The following is a 15047-nucleotide window of genomic DNA, read 5'->3' as shown; positions in this document are numbered from 1 at the left end:
ACTATGTGCCAGTACTATGCCAGGCACTAGGAGCACAACAATGAACAACAGGCCTTCCTCCATTGAGCTTATGGACTCATGGAGTAGACAGTCAAATAAAAAGCTACTAAAACACTTTGATAAGGACGGGTTAGAAGAAGTGGGTGAAAATACACAGGAGGGCACTTATACTAATGTGGTAGGGGGAGGGGGTTCATGGAAATTTTCTTAGAAGAGGTGATATGTAGACTGAATTTCAAAGGATAAGAAGTTAGCCAGGAAGGAAGTGGAGAGTCTCTGGGTTTCCCACAGCCTGAGTGTACAAATTGTGCAAATGTATGGTGTCAAACAAATGGACATGCTATGTAAGAGAACAGTAACTTGCTGGAGAAGTGCTTATAATAATCAAAAGCATATTAAAACTTTTGAGGGATCAGAATGAGATTGCCAAACTGGGGAATGGATGGCATTCACTCATGCATTTTTTTCATTTCTTCAACTAATACTGAGCATCTACTATAGGCCACACACTTGTATAAGCACTGAGTATACAGCAATGGACAAAAGAGGAAAAAACAATGTCTTCAATGAGCTTACGTTGATGGTACAATAGGGAGGGAGAGAAAAGAAGCATAAGTAGGGGTTTCTGGGTGGCTCAGTCGGTTAAGCATCTGACTTTGGCTCAGGTCACGATCCCAGAGTCCTGGGATAGAGCCCCACATTGGGCTCCCTGCTACGCAGGAGGCCTGCTTCTTCCTCTTCCTCTCACTCTGTTGCTCCCCCTGCTTGTGCTCTCTCTCTCTGTCAAATAAATAGTTTTTAAAAGAAGCATAAGTAAAAAAATGCAATAGGTAGAAGGTGACCAAATATGTAAGAGGTAAGAAGTTTGGGGAAGGATTTCAGGGCAAGTCTCACGAAAAAATGTGGGCATGGGTGTACCTGTGTGGCCTTTGGCTTGGGTCATGATCCCAGGGTCGTGGGATCGAGCCCCTAGATGCATTGGACTCCCTGCTCAGTGGAGAGTCTTTTTCTCCCTATCTTCCCTACTCATGCTGTCACTATCTCTGCCCTTCTCTCAAATAAATAAATAAAATCTTTTTTTTTTCCCCAAAATGTGGGCATATGGGATGCTTGGGTGGCTCAGTCAGTCAGCTAAGCACTTGCCTTTGGCTCAGGTCATGATCCCAGGATCCTGGGATTGAGTCCCTCATCGGATTCCTTGCTCACAGGGAGCCCGCTTCTCCCTCTGCCTGCTGCTCCCCCTGCTTGCACGCTCACACACTCTCTTTCTCTCTGACAAATAAACACCATTTTTAAAAATGTAGGCATGGACTAGAGAGAGATGAGAGAGTAAATCACATAGATAACTGAGGAAATTTCATGTCAGACATGGATAACAGGAACTTTCATGTCAAACATGAACAGTCTGGAGGCTGGAATATGCCTGAGCTATTCCAAGGAAGAAGCACAGTGAGCCCAAAGCAGAGTTAGGGGGAAAGTAATGGTGGACAAAGTCAGAGCAGTAAAGGGGCCAAATGGGGTAAGGCCTAGAAGGTCATTGCAAAGTCTTTTGATTTTTGAGTAAATGGAAGTTGCTGTTAGAGGATCTGCTTAGATCTCCCTTGTGTTTTAAAAAGTAACTTAGGCTGAGTTGCTAACAGCAGTGTTGGGGATATAGAGCTGGAGAGACGCAAGGAGATTAGTTATGAGATTATTCCAGTAATCTTAGCAGAAGACGCTAGAAGTGTTTAGATGCTGGATTCATTTTGAGGTACAGACAATAGGATACTGATATCCATTTGCTGATACATTGGATGTGGACAGTTAGGAAAAATAAAAAAATCAAGGATAACGCCAATGTTTCTGGCCCAAACTTCTGGCAATATGGAGTTACCATTAACTGATATGAGAAATGCTAGGACTGGAGCAGAGTGATATGTGTGATTGGATGCGGGGAGTGGTAATCAGGACTTCACTTTCTTTCTTTTAATTTTTTTAAATTGTGTTCAATTAGGAGTTCACGTTTACATAGAGATAGATACTGAACATTCAAGTGTATATATATTGATTAGACAATTTGAGCAGATGATCCTGGAATTCATGGAAGTGCCCAGGCTTTAGGCAGACAGACAACTAGATAAATAGATATACATAGATGATGATGATGGTGGTGGTGGTGGTGATGGTGATGATATAGATAGATAGGTAGATAGATGATAGATAGATGTATTTAAAACCATAAACCATGTGACTAGGCTAGAGAGACAGAAAAATTATTACATTGGTATGATGAGTGCTATGATATATGGGGTCCTGCCCCAGAAGGAGGTACTCAGCAGATAAGGAGAACCCTGAGGTCTCAAAAAAGTTGTCACAATAAAAGTGACCTTGAAAGACATCTTACATCCAACAATTAAAATATTTGAGTATGTACTGTGTTACAGAAACTATGGCAAGCATAACAGTCACCAAGACACAGGCCTTGCCTTTATGCAGATCATGATCTCCTGGGTAGATAGTCTCACATGCCCAAATTGGCTAATCAAAATAAATACATGAATGTGCAACATTCATCTCATAAGTGAACTTCTGAATCCCTGTGCCCCTCTACCACAGAATCACACATACCAGACCCAGTAGAAACACAGAAGCTGCCCTGAGTGGAAGATCTGGATCTATGTTTTGGACAGAAGGTGGTACCTCTGCATTCCCACCTTCTGACCTACCACACAGGAGCCAAGAGCTAAAGGAAGTGCAGGAAGTGCTCTAATCTCCCTATAATGTGGTATGGGGGACTATGGGACACTCCTGCTCCACTGATTGGTAAGGAAATCCAGGATGACTCAGTATCCCATCAAACCAAGAGGTGGTGGCAGGACTGTCTTCCACTGACAGGACCTAATGTGTCCACCGCTCACAAGATGCAGAAAAGCCAGGATGGGAAGAAGCATGAATGTGTCCCTCCTCTGAATGATGATTTTGTGCCTAATGGATGGCATCCCAGCCCCTGTTGTGGCCCTCAGGGTGAGGAGGCACAAGGCCCAAGCCTACTGAGCCAACACCCTCCAGGTGTTTTCCTAAAGCATCCCCGCAGATCATAGGAGGTCTTGTGACAGGCACATCCTCACGACCTGGTAGGAGTTAGGCAGAGAGCCAAGTAGGAGGATGCCCAGGAGAAGGAATGTGACTCAGAAGGGTCACAGCAGCATCAGGAGAAAAGCCAAGGTTAATGTGCACACATCCTGGCTTAGGTGGAGCAGGTCCTTCCCATGGTCCCCCTCAGTCTCCTACCTTCCCCCAGTAGATTCCTATCACAGAAGTTTCAAACAGCTGACCATAACAGCTAGACTTTTGTTCCTGCTCATTCCACTGTGGCAGGGAGGTCATAGAATATTCTGAGCACAGGAATAAGTGTGTGAGACTTCATTTCCTTGCTCTTGCTCAGTTCTGTCATGCCAGCCTCTTGCCAGCATTCTATGAACATGAGCTGAAACTCCCTGCCCTACTCAAATTCCTAACCTGTTGGAGATGCTTAGAGGCAAGGACTCAGTTATCTTTGCTTATCCACTCAAAATTCTAGTCTCCCTACTCCGTAGGTCTTTGGGTAAAATATGTCTTGTCCCTAAATTCTCACATCCTCTGAATCTCATCCTCCTTTCCACAGCCTCATCTCTATTTTGGCCTAACTTCCCATCGCCACCTTATACTTGCTCTTCTGTGTCCAGGCTGAATCCCTGGCAGGATGGTAGTAATATATGAACATAGTAGTGAAAAAAAGCAAGTTATAAAAATAATTATATTACAATCTCATTTTTAAAAATAGATTTTATTTTTATTTTTTAACTTTATTTTTTCTGTGTTCCAAGATTCATTGATTATACATCACATCCAGTTTTTATTTTTAGAGTGGTTTTATGTTTGCAGAAATATTGAGCAGCAAGTACAGGGAATTCCCATATATCTCTTTCCACCCTTGACCACATACAGTTTCCCTTCTTTTAACATTTTGCATTTAGTGTGGTAAATTAAAATTGATGAGCCAATATTGATACACTATTATTAACCAAGGTTCATAGTTTACATTAGGTTTCATTCTTTGTGTTATACATGCTATGGGTTTTAACCAATGTATAATGATGTGTATCTACCATTAAGGTATCATACAGAATAGTTTCTGTGCCCTAAGAATTCTGTGTATTCCACCTATTCATTCCTTTTTCCCTTCCTCCAAATCCTTGGCAACCACTGATCCTATTATTTTTTTTATGTTTCTTTTTTTTTAATTTTTTATTTCTTTTCAACGTAACAGTATTCATTGTTTTTGCACCACACCCAGTGCTCCATGCAATCCGTGCCCTCTCCAATACCCACCACCTGGTTTCCTCAACCTCCCACCCCCTGCCCCTTCAAAACCCTCAGATTGTTTTTCAGAGTCCATAGTCTCTCGTGGTTCACCTCCCCTTCCAATTTCCCTCAACTCCCTTCTCCTCTCCATCTCCCCTTGTCCTCCATGCTATTTGTTATGCTCCACAAATAAGTGAAACCATATGATAATTGACTTTCTCTGTTTGACTTATTTCACTCAGCATAATCTCTTCCAGTCCAGTCCATGTTGCTACAAAAGTTGGGTATTCATCCTTTCTGATGGAGGCATAATACTCTGTAGTGTATATGGACCACATCTTCCTTATCCATTCGTCCATTGAAGGGCATCTTGGTTCTTTCCACAGTTTGGTGACCATGGCCATTGCTGCTCCTTTTTAAAAACTGTGGTAAAATATACATATAACATGAAATTTACTATTTTAATCATTTAAAAATTTTTTAAAAGATTTTATTCATTTGAAAGACACCGTGAGAGAGGGAACACAAGCAGGGGGAGTGGGAGAGGGAGAAGCAGGCTTCCCACCAAGCAGAGAGCCCAATATAGGGCTCAATCCCAGGACCCTGAGACGATGACCTGAGCTAAAGGCAGACACCTAATGACTGAGCCACCCAGGCCCCTATTTTAACCATTTTAAAGTGTATAATTCAGTAGCATTAAGTACATTCAGTGTTGTATAACCATCATCACTATTTCTAAAACTTTTTCATCAACCCAAACAGAAACTCTGTATTCATTAAACAATAACCCCCAACTTCCCACCCACCCACCCCAGTGCCTGGTAACTTCTATTTTCTGTCTCTATCAATTTCCTTATTTTAGTTACTTCATATAAGAGAAATCATGCAATATCTGTTCTTGTGTGTCTGGCTTATTTTTTTTAAGATTTTATTTATTTATTTGACAGAGAGAGAGATCACAAGTAGGCAGAGAGGCAGCCAGAGAGAGAGAGAGGGAGGGAAGCAGACTCCCCGCTGAGCAGAGAGCCCGATGCGGGGCTCGATCCCAGGACCCTGAGATCATGACTGGAGCCAAAGGCAGAGGCCCAAACCACTGAGCCAATCAGGCGCCCCTGTGTCTGGTTTATTTGCATCTGACATAATGTGTTCAAGTTTCATCTATATTGTATGTGTATCAGAATTTAATTTCTTTTTATTGCTAAATATTCCACATCGTGTATATGTTATATTTTGCTTATCCATTTACCCATTGATGGGCAACTTGGATTGTTTCCTCTTGTAGCTACTGTGAGAAAAGCTGCTAGGAACATTTGTGTCCCAGCTTTCTATTTCTTTGGATAGAAGTGGAAGTGGAATTGTTGAATCATATGGTACTTCTGTGTTTAACTTTTAGAGAAACTGCTACCAAATTGTTTTCTACAACAGCATTTTGCATTTCCACCAACAATGAATGAGAGATCTTATTGGTCCACATCCTTAGCAGCATTCACTGTTAGTGTTCTGGATTTTGGCCATTCTAATAGGTGTGTAGTGGTATCTCATAGTGGTTTTAATTTTCAATTCTCTAATGACATATAATATGGAATATCTTTCTGCATCTTTTTTTTGGTGAAGGGCTCAGGTCTTTGGACCATTTTTAAAATTCTTATTGTTGAGTTTTAATAATTTTTTTGTATATTTTGGATATCAGTCCTTTATCAGTTATGTCTTTTGCACAAATTTTCTCCAAGTGTGGCTTGCTTTTTCATTCTCTTAGTGTCTTTTGGAAAGAAGTTTTTAGTTTTAATGAAGTCCAGGTTAATTTTTTTCGTGGATTTTGCTCTTGATGATGCATCTAAGAAGTCATCATCAAGGTCATATGGATTTTCTCATAATCTCATTCTTGAAAGAAAAAAATATATGTTTCCATTTTTCATCTTTTGTTAATCTGTATTTTCTGATTTTTACATTGCAAATTAATTACAAACTTTATTATATAATTTTAAAATCCCAGATTTGACAACAAGGTAGCTTCTTTTAGTTTTACATATAGCGCTCTGTGACCCAGAAGACAAAGTTTTACCACTTTGGGTTTCAGTTTCCCTATCTATCAGTGAGTACTGAAACAGAGATATTACAGAGTTCCCTTTTTGTCATAACATCTAGCATACTCATACTTTTTTTTTCAAGTGGCTTAAAACATCCATGGACTTAATTGGAGCATGCAGCCTGGATTCTCTCTAGAATCCAGTCATGGGGCAGGGGAGGACTGTGTGTATATGTGTAAACATTTTTTAGGCTCTTCACCTAGGATTTTATTGAAGTAAGAAGGTGGGTCTATAGTTTCCAGACACTGTCCACATGCCTCATGAGCACCAGCTGTGCTCTATGGTTAGGTGGGAAAGCAGGTCCCTATGAGAGGAATAGGCACACCACACCAGGGAGGAGAATGTGAAACTGACATATAATCTGGAACATAAATTGGTACAGCCACTGTGGAAAACAGTATGGAAGATCCTCACAAATTAAAAATAGAAATACTATAAGATCCAATAATTCCACTATTGGGTATTTACCCAAAGAAAATGAAAACATTAATTCAAAAAGAAATATGCACCCCTTTATTTACTGCAGCATTATTTCCAATAGCCAAGATATGGAAGCAACCTAAATGTCTATCAATAGATGAATGGATAAGGAAGATGCAACACACACACACACACACACACACACACACACACACCCCTTATGTATATAATGGAATATTTTACAGCCATAAAAATGATGAGATCATGCTATTTGAGACAATGAATGGACCTAGAGGGCATAATGCTATGTGAAATAATTATTGCCAAATATTCCACTTTGTGTATATGTTATATTTTGCTTGTCTGAATGCCATATGATTTCACTAATATATGGAATCGAAAAAATGAATAAACAAAAAAGCAGAATCAGATCTATAAATACAGAGAACAAACTCATGGTTTCCTGAGGGGAACAGGTGGGGTTGTTGGGCAAAATGGGTAAAAGGAGAGGGAGATACAGCTTAAAGAATACAGTCAGTGATATTGTAATAGTGATGTATATGGACAGATGGTACCTATACTTGCAAACATTGCATAAACTTGAATCACTATACTATACACTGGAAACTAATATAGTATTTTGTGTCAACTATACACAAAAAATTTAATTTAAAAATCTGCTCTGCCTCTCTCCCTTGCACTCTCACACACACACGCTCTCAAATAAAGAAATCCTAAAAAAAAAAAAAAAAAAAAAAATCCTTAAAAAAAAAAAAACCTGGGTGGCTCAGTGGGTTAAGCCTCTGCCTTCAGCTCTTGGGATGGGATGGAGCCCCGCATCAGGCTCTCTGCTCAGCAGGGAGCCTGCTTCCCCTCCCCCTCTCTTCCTGCCCTCTCTGCCTACTTGTGGTCTCTCTCTCTGTCAAATAAATAAAATCTTTAAAAAAAAAAAAAAGGCAGGGTGGAGCACCTAGGTGATGCAGTCAGTTAAGCATCTGACTGGTTTCAACTCAGGTTATGATCTCAGGGCATGAGATCGAATTCCCAGTCAGGCTCCCTGCTCAGTGTAAAGTGTGCTTGAGACTCTCCCTCTGCCCCTCCATGCTGTGCACTCTCCTGTGTGTGTTCTCTCTCTCGCTCGCTTTCTCTTTAAAGAAATTAAATTTCTTTAAATTAATCTGTTTCTCTAAAATAAATAAATCTTTAAAAAGTGGGGGAGGGGCACCTGGGTGGCTCAGTCTGTTGAGCCACTAAGTTTTGGCTTTGACTCAGGTCATGATCTCAAGGTCCTAGCATTGAGCCCCATGATGGGCTCCTCACTCATCTTACAGTCTGCTTGGGATTCTCTCTCCCTCTTCCTCTGCCCCTCCCCCCCACTTGGTCTCTCTCTCTCTCTCTCTCTCTCTCTCTCTCAAAAAGACAAAAACAAAAAGCTGACAAACAATCCTTCATTGTGGACCTTCCTCATTATCAATATTATTTCCAAGGCCACACTTTTTCTCAGAAGCCTTTTGTGGTAAGCCTTTCAGATTTTTATTTCATTTCACTTTTTTTTTTTTGATAGAGTGAGTGAATAAGCAAGCACAAGTGGAGGGCAGAAGGAGAGGGGGAGAGAGAGAATTATTTTTATATAGGTATGTTCATAGCAGCTTTATTTACAATAGCAAAAAATGAAAACCTTAGTGTTATATTCACACTATGGATTACTATTCAGCAATAACAAAAACACACTAGAGAAGAAAAACTAAGGTGAAAAAAATCATAAATTATTATTACTTATAGGCTAGGCACTGGCTGAAAAAGGATACAAGGGAACATTCTGGGGTGTTGGAAATGTTCTATACTGTAATATCCTTTTGTCAAAAGTATACAGTTAAAAATTATACACTTTAGTGTATGTAAATATTACCTAAAAGAACGATATATTAATGATGATGACGATGATGATGATAGAATGAAAGTGGTAGAGAATAGGTGAAAGTATAAATGATATAAAAATGGCAGAATATTGGGGTACCTGGGCGGTGTGGTTGGTTAAGCGTATGACTCATCTCAGGTCATGGTCTGAGATGGTTTCATCTTGGTCATGGTCTGAGATGGTTTCATCTCAGATCATGGTCTTGGGGTCCTGGGATTGAGGACCCCCCCACATCGTGCCCTCAGCGTAGTGTCTGCTTGGGATTCCCTCTCCCTCTGCCCCTCCCACTCTCTTTCTCTCTCACTCTTTCTCTCTTGAGAATCTTTTTTTTTTAAAGATTTTATTTATTTTATTTGACAGAGATCACAAGTAGGCAGAGAGGCAGACAGAGAGAGAGGGAAGAGGAAGCAGGCTCCCTGCCGAGCAGAGAGCCCGATTTGGGGCTCAATCCCAGGACCCTGGGATCATGACCTGAGCCAAAGGCAGAGGCTTTAACCCACTGAGCCACCCAGGCGCCCCTCTCTTGAGAATCTTAAGCAGTCTTTACACCCAGCACAGAGCCCGATGTGGGGTTTAATCTCACGACCATGAGATCATGACCTGAGCTGAAATCAGGAGTCAGATACTTAACCAACTGAGCCACAAAGGTGTCCCATCATTTTTTTTATTGTGACCTATAGCAAGAAATATAGCTGTAATACACAGTTATAAACATGTATTCATAGATCTAGAACTGAACCCAAAGTTTTGTGAAATAATCCTACTTTTACTACATGTGATGTTCCCTGATATTTTCTATCCTTTTTATCTATTCCATTAAAACAATCCTGATAGTGACTCTCTCAGATGATTTTGTGACTTCCCAATGAGTCTGGACCTACAATTTGAGAAACACAGCCTTAGGATAATTTTACATTTTTGATTACAGAACTACATTTTTATCTTGATTTAAAGATGGTTACCTCTAAAAGACAAGGACAACATTGTAGAGTATAAGGTAAGCTTTCCCCTTGACTTCTGCAGTGCAAGAACAGAATTCTCAAGCTTGTCTTAAGAGTCTGTGTGGTTGGAAGGTCTAACAGAGATGGACAGCTACTAATGTATCTTTGACTGAAAAAAAAAACCTGTACTCTATGAAAGGCTGATCCTTTTAGACCTGTGAATATATAAAAAAGAATATTTATTGGAGCACTGTTTTTAGTGATTTAAATATGGAAATAGGGGCACCTGGGTGGCTCAGTTGGTTAAGCATCTGCCTTTGGCTCAGGTTGTGATCCCAGGATCCTGGGATCAAGCCCCATGTTGGGCTCCCTGCTCAGCGGGGAGCCTGCTTCTCCCTCTCCTCCCTGCCCCTGCTCTCTTGCTCTCTCTCTCCAGTAAATAAAATCTTTTTTTAAAATGTGGAAACAATCTCAACAGGAATACAAAGTCTAGAGCAATGATTCTTAAATGGTAGAACTGGATGGATCCTGGGCAGGTGGGGGGGGGGTCTATAAGAATCTCCAAGAAGAGGGAGAGAAATTAGTGGATTGAAAAAGCATATTAATTAGAATATACATATTTATATTTGTAAGACAAATATTAAAACACACTATCCCCCCCCTTTTTTTGGTAATATAAACCAAAAAGGAGCAGAGGTTTATAGTATCTTCTTTGTTCTTGGGAAGACACAAAGTACCAGCTTTTTAAATAGTTTGGGGAAGCCCCCTCCAAAAAGCTATATCAGAAGTTTTAGGGAGCAGTCATAAAATGTTTATATCTTAAAAACTGGAAACACTTGTTCAAAGACCTAGAATAAACATACTTGAAATTTTAATTTCAAGAATTATTCCTGGGACACCTGGGTGGCTCAGTTGGTTAAGCCGCTGCCTTTGGCTCAGGTCATGATCCCAGAGTCCTGGGATCAAGTCCCACATCAGGCTCCTTGCTCAGTGGGGAGCCTGCTTCTCTCTCTGCCTCTGCCTGCCACTCTGCCTGCTTGTGCTCTCCCTCTCTCTCTCTCTGACAAATAAATAAATAAATAAATAAAATCTTTTTTTTTTTTTTTTACAGAATTATTCCTTGGAGGAAAATCAGTGGTAACCATTTAATTCTTATGGGCTTTTTCAGGGGCACCTGGGTGGCTCAGTGGGTTAAAGCCTCTGCCTTCAGCTCAGGTCATGATCCCAGGGTCCTGGGATCAAGCCCTGCATCCAGCTCTCTGCTCGGCGGGGAGCCTGCTTCTCCCTCTCTCTGTCTGCCTCTCTGCCTGCTTGTGATCTCTGTCTGTCAAATAAATAAATAAAATCTTTTTTTAAAAAAAAGCTCTTATAGGCTTTTTCAGACAACATAGTAAGAGTTATTGAACAAAGGCCAACCAATTAGGAGAGTTACACTTTAAGTGAACTTACTCATTAATATTGTATCAGCAAATTAACCACAGGCACCTCTTAATACACTGTAGTCCTGCTACCACTATTATTCTCTATAAGGATAACAAGAATCACTATTAAGTTATCTCAATTGTTAATCATGTCATTATAGTGGCTTTGGGAGACTGTCTCTGAAGGAATTTTAATGAACTAAAGTGGACATCTACCAGTAAAAGAAATACTAATTTAAAAAAAACCCACATATCCTTCCCAGAAAAAACACCCAAATACCCCAATGCTTTCCAACCCTGACCACAGACTCTAAGAGGACTTCTGCTCCTTTTACCTGAGATGGCTCCTTTCTTAACAACCTTTTTCCCTCTCTAAAGGCAGAAAATATAAAATAGAACCTTGAAAAGAAAACAGGAAAATCCAAACAAGATCCCAAGTCATTTTGAATTGATATGGCTTTGACTTTGAGAGTAAACTGTGAGTTCTCACAAGAGAACTAGGCTTAGTGAATGAGGCTAAAGGTTTTAATAGTTAATGGAAGAGAGGTTCAAACCTATAAACAAAAGATAACTTGGTCTCTTCATCAGATGGTGTTGGGAAAATTGGACAGCTACATGCAAAATAATAAAACTGGACCACTTTCTTATAAATTCAAAATAGATTAAAGACTTGAAAATGAGAGCTGAAACCATAAAAATCCTACAAGAGAACACAGGGAGTAATTTCTATGCTATCTTTCTAGATATGCCTCCTGAGGCAAGGAAAACAAAAGCAAAAATGAACTATTGTTCTACACCAAAATAAAAAGCTTCTTCACAGTAAAGGAAACAACCAAAACTAAAAGACACTCTACTGAATATAGAAGATATTTGCAAATGACATATTCAATAAAGGGCTAGTATTTAAAATATATAGTGAATTTATACAACTTAACACCAAAAAATAATAATAATCCAATTTAAAAACAGGCAGAAGACATGAACAGACATTTCTCCAAAGAAAACACACAGATGGCCAACAGACACATGAAAAGATGTTCAACATCATTCATCATTGAGGAAATGCCAATCAAAACCACCATAAAGGGGGCCTGGGTGGCTCAGTGGGTTAAGCCTCTGCCTTTGGCTCAGGTCATGATCCCGGGGTCCTGGGATCGAGCCCTGCATCAGGCTCTCTGCTCAGTGGGGAGCCTGCTTCCTCCTCTCTCTCTCTCTCTCTCTCTCTCGATGCCTGCCTCTCTGCCTACTTGTGATCTCTGTCAAATTAATAAATAAAAAAATATTTTAAAAAAAACACAATAAAGTATCACCTCACACCTGTCAGAATGGCTAAAATAAAAAACACAAGAAACAAGTGCTGGCAAAGAATGAGAGTTTTGTAAGTGAGCCCTCTTGCACTATTGGTGGGAAGGTAAACTGGTACAGTCACTAGAGAAAACAGCAAGGAGATTCTTCAAAAAGATAAAAATAGATCTATCCTATGAAATCACACTACTGGGTTTTTACCCAAAGAATACAAAAACCAATTCAAAGGGATACATGCACCACTATATTTACAGCTGCATTATTTACAAGAACCAAATTACAGAAGCAACCTAAATGTCCATCAACTGATGAATGGATAAAAAAGATGTCATAAACATATACATATACATACAATACACATACATATATATACATACATACACAATGGAATATTATTCAGCCATAAAAAGAGTGAAATCTTGCCATTTGCAACAACATGGATGGATTTAGAGAATATAATCCTGAGGGAAATAAACCAGTCAGAAATAGACAAATAACATTGGTTTCATTTATATCTAGAATTTAAGAAACAAAACAAATGAACAAAGGAAAAGCAAAAGAGACAAACCAAAAACCAGAATCTTAAGTGTATAGAACAAACAGTTACCAGAGGGGAGGTGGGTGGGGGAATGGATGAAATAGGTGAAGGGGATTAAGAGTATACTTATCTTGATAAGCACTGAGTAATATATGGAATTATTGAATCACTATACTGTACACCTGAAATGAATATACAACGTAAATTATGTTAACCACACTGGGATTAAAATTTTAAAAGTAAAACTTGAAAAAAATTTAAAATGGATAAAAAAGACACCTTGATTAAAAGTGAGTGTTCTCAAATATCCAACATGTGCACATGAAATATTTGAGAAATTAACAAAATCAGCTTGAATTTGTAAAAACAAATGTCTGGAGAGTTCCAGCTAATGTAATAAGATACAAAAAGGAAATGAAAGGTATACAGACTGGAAAGGAAGAAATCAAACTATCTTTGCTCAAAGATGACATGAATGTGTATGTAGAAAAACCAAAAGAACTGACAAAACTGTAATAATTATAGCAAGGTTGTAGGATATAAGGTTAATATACAAAAGTCCATTGCCTTCCTAGGTACCAGTTATATAAGGAAGACTACAAAATTCTAATGAACAATATTTTTTAAAAAAACTAAATAGATATTCCATTTTTAAAGAAAAGGAAGGCTCAACATTATCAAGATAATCAGTTCTTCCCAGATGATCTAAAGATTCAATGCAATTCCAATCAAAATCCCAGCAAGTTATTTTATAGATATCAATACAACTGATTCTAGCATCAAGGAGGGCACCTGAGGGAACAAGTACTGGGTGTCATATATAACTGATGAATTACTAAATTCTACCTCTGAAACTAGTAATATACTACATGTTAATTAAATTTAATTTAAAATTTTTTTAAAATCCCCCCAAAAACCTGATTTTAAAGTTTATATAGTATATTATAAAGTTTATATAAAGTTTATATAGTATATATATAAAGTTTATATATAAAGTTTATGAAGGAGAAGAGTAAAAGAGAGACAAAAATGTATAAAGGTATAAGACCATCTAGTTGTTTGAACCAGAGGAAATGAAAGCAGATGACAGCCTGAATCTTTCCTTGGTACTGTGGCAGCCAAGAAGTCTGTCTAGATGTCTTTCTAAGGTACTAAGATATACATGGCAACTTGGGTTGTGTGTTTATGTGTGTACAAAATATGTCTATTCTCTGCAGAGAATTTGCTTATTTATAAGTGCAAAGTGGGAGGAGGGGTGCTGCTTTGCATCAGGAGACAGGAAAGAGGGAATTGGAAGGCAGTTTAGGAGCCTCTCTCTGTAAGGCTAAATAACTGAGAAAGTAAATAATAGCAATCTCCTGAAAAGTGACAGGGCTTCGTTAGGCAAAAACAAACCAAAAGAAACCTCTGAAAGGGGAGACAGTTGGAAACAGCCAAAGAGGGCTCAAAAGGTGGAAAAGAAAGCCCTAACTTTTCATTAAGATCAGAAGAGGGGTAAACAAATCTAGATGATTCTTGCTGCCTTCCAGAGAGCATGTATTTTTTATATCTTTGTTGAATGAATGCTGTATCAATGAATGGGCAATAGAAAATGTGTGAGGTTATGGTATCAGTACCTTTCTTCCCCTCAAAATGGACCACAGAGACTGAACAGACAAATCTTCAAAATTCAATTCTAGAAAATACAGTTACAAGGTTCATTACATCTACTTTGCTTCCCCAGAGATAGAGCCTGAATAACAATTCAGGGCTAGCAGGGATGAGAATAGGCAATTATATAGTAGCTATAAGTGATTTCTCTGACTACAGAGGAGAGCTACAAAAATGTGGTATTTAGCCAGTTTCTAAAACTGCAATGATAAAAGAGAGACCAAAGTCAAAAGTTTGCTGCAATTATTCTGTGTCCTGGCGCACTGTGACCTGGCCCACAGGAGGGCAGCTGGCCTAAAGGCATGTGTAGGGAGCTTCAAAATGCATCCCTTCTGCCCTGGGTTTGAGCTGGAGAAATTGAGCACAAGCAGCATCTGCACATAACAGTGAAAATTTTCAGAGTGGTTGATAATTGGCTTCTGGAAGCATGTGCCTGAATGATTG

This window comes from Enhydra lutris, unplaced genomic scaffold, assembly GCF_002288905.1.
Source record: "Enhydra lutris kenyoni isolate GAN:26980312 unplaced genomic scaffold, ASM228890v2 scaffoldscaffold13, whole genome shotgun sequence".
Classification (NCBI taxonomy): Eukaryota; Metazoa; Chordata; class Mammalia; order Carnivora; family Mustelidae; genus Enhydra; species Enhydra lutris.
Note: the sequence above shows the minus strand (reverse complement) of the source record.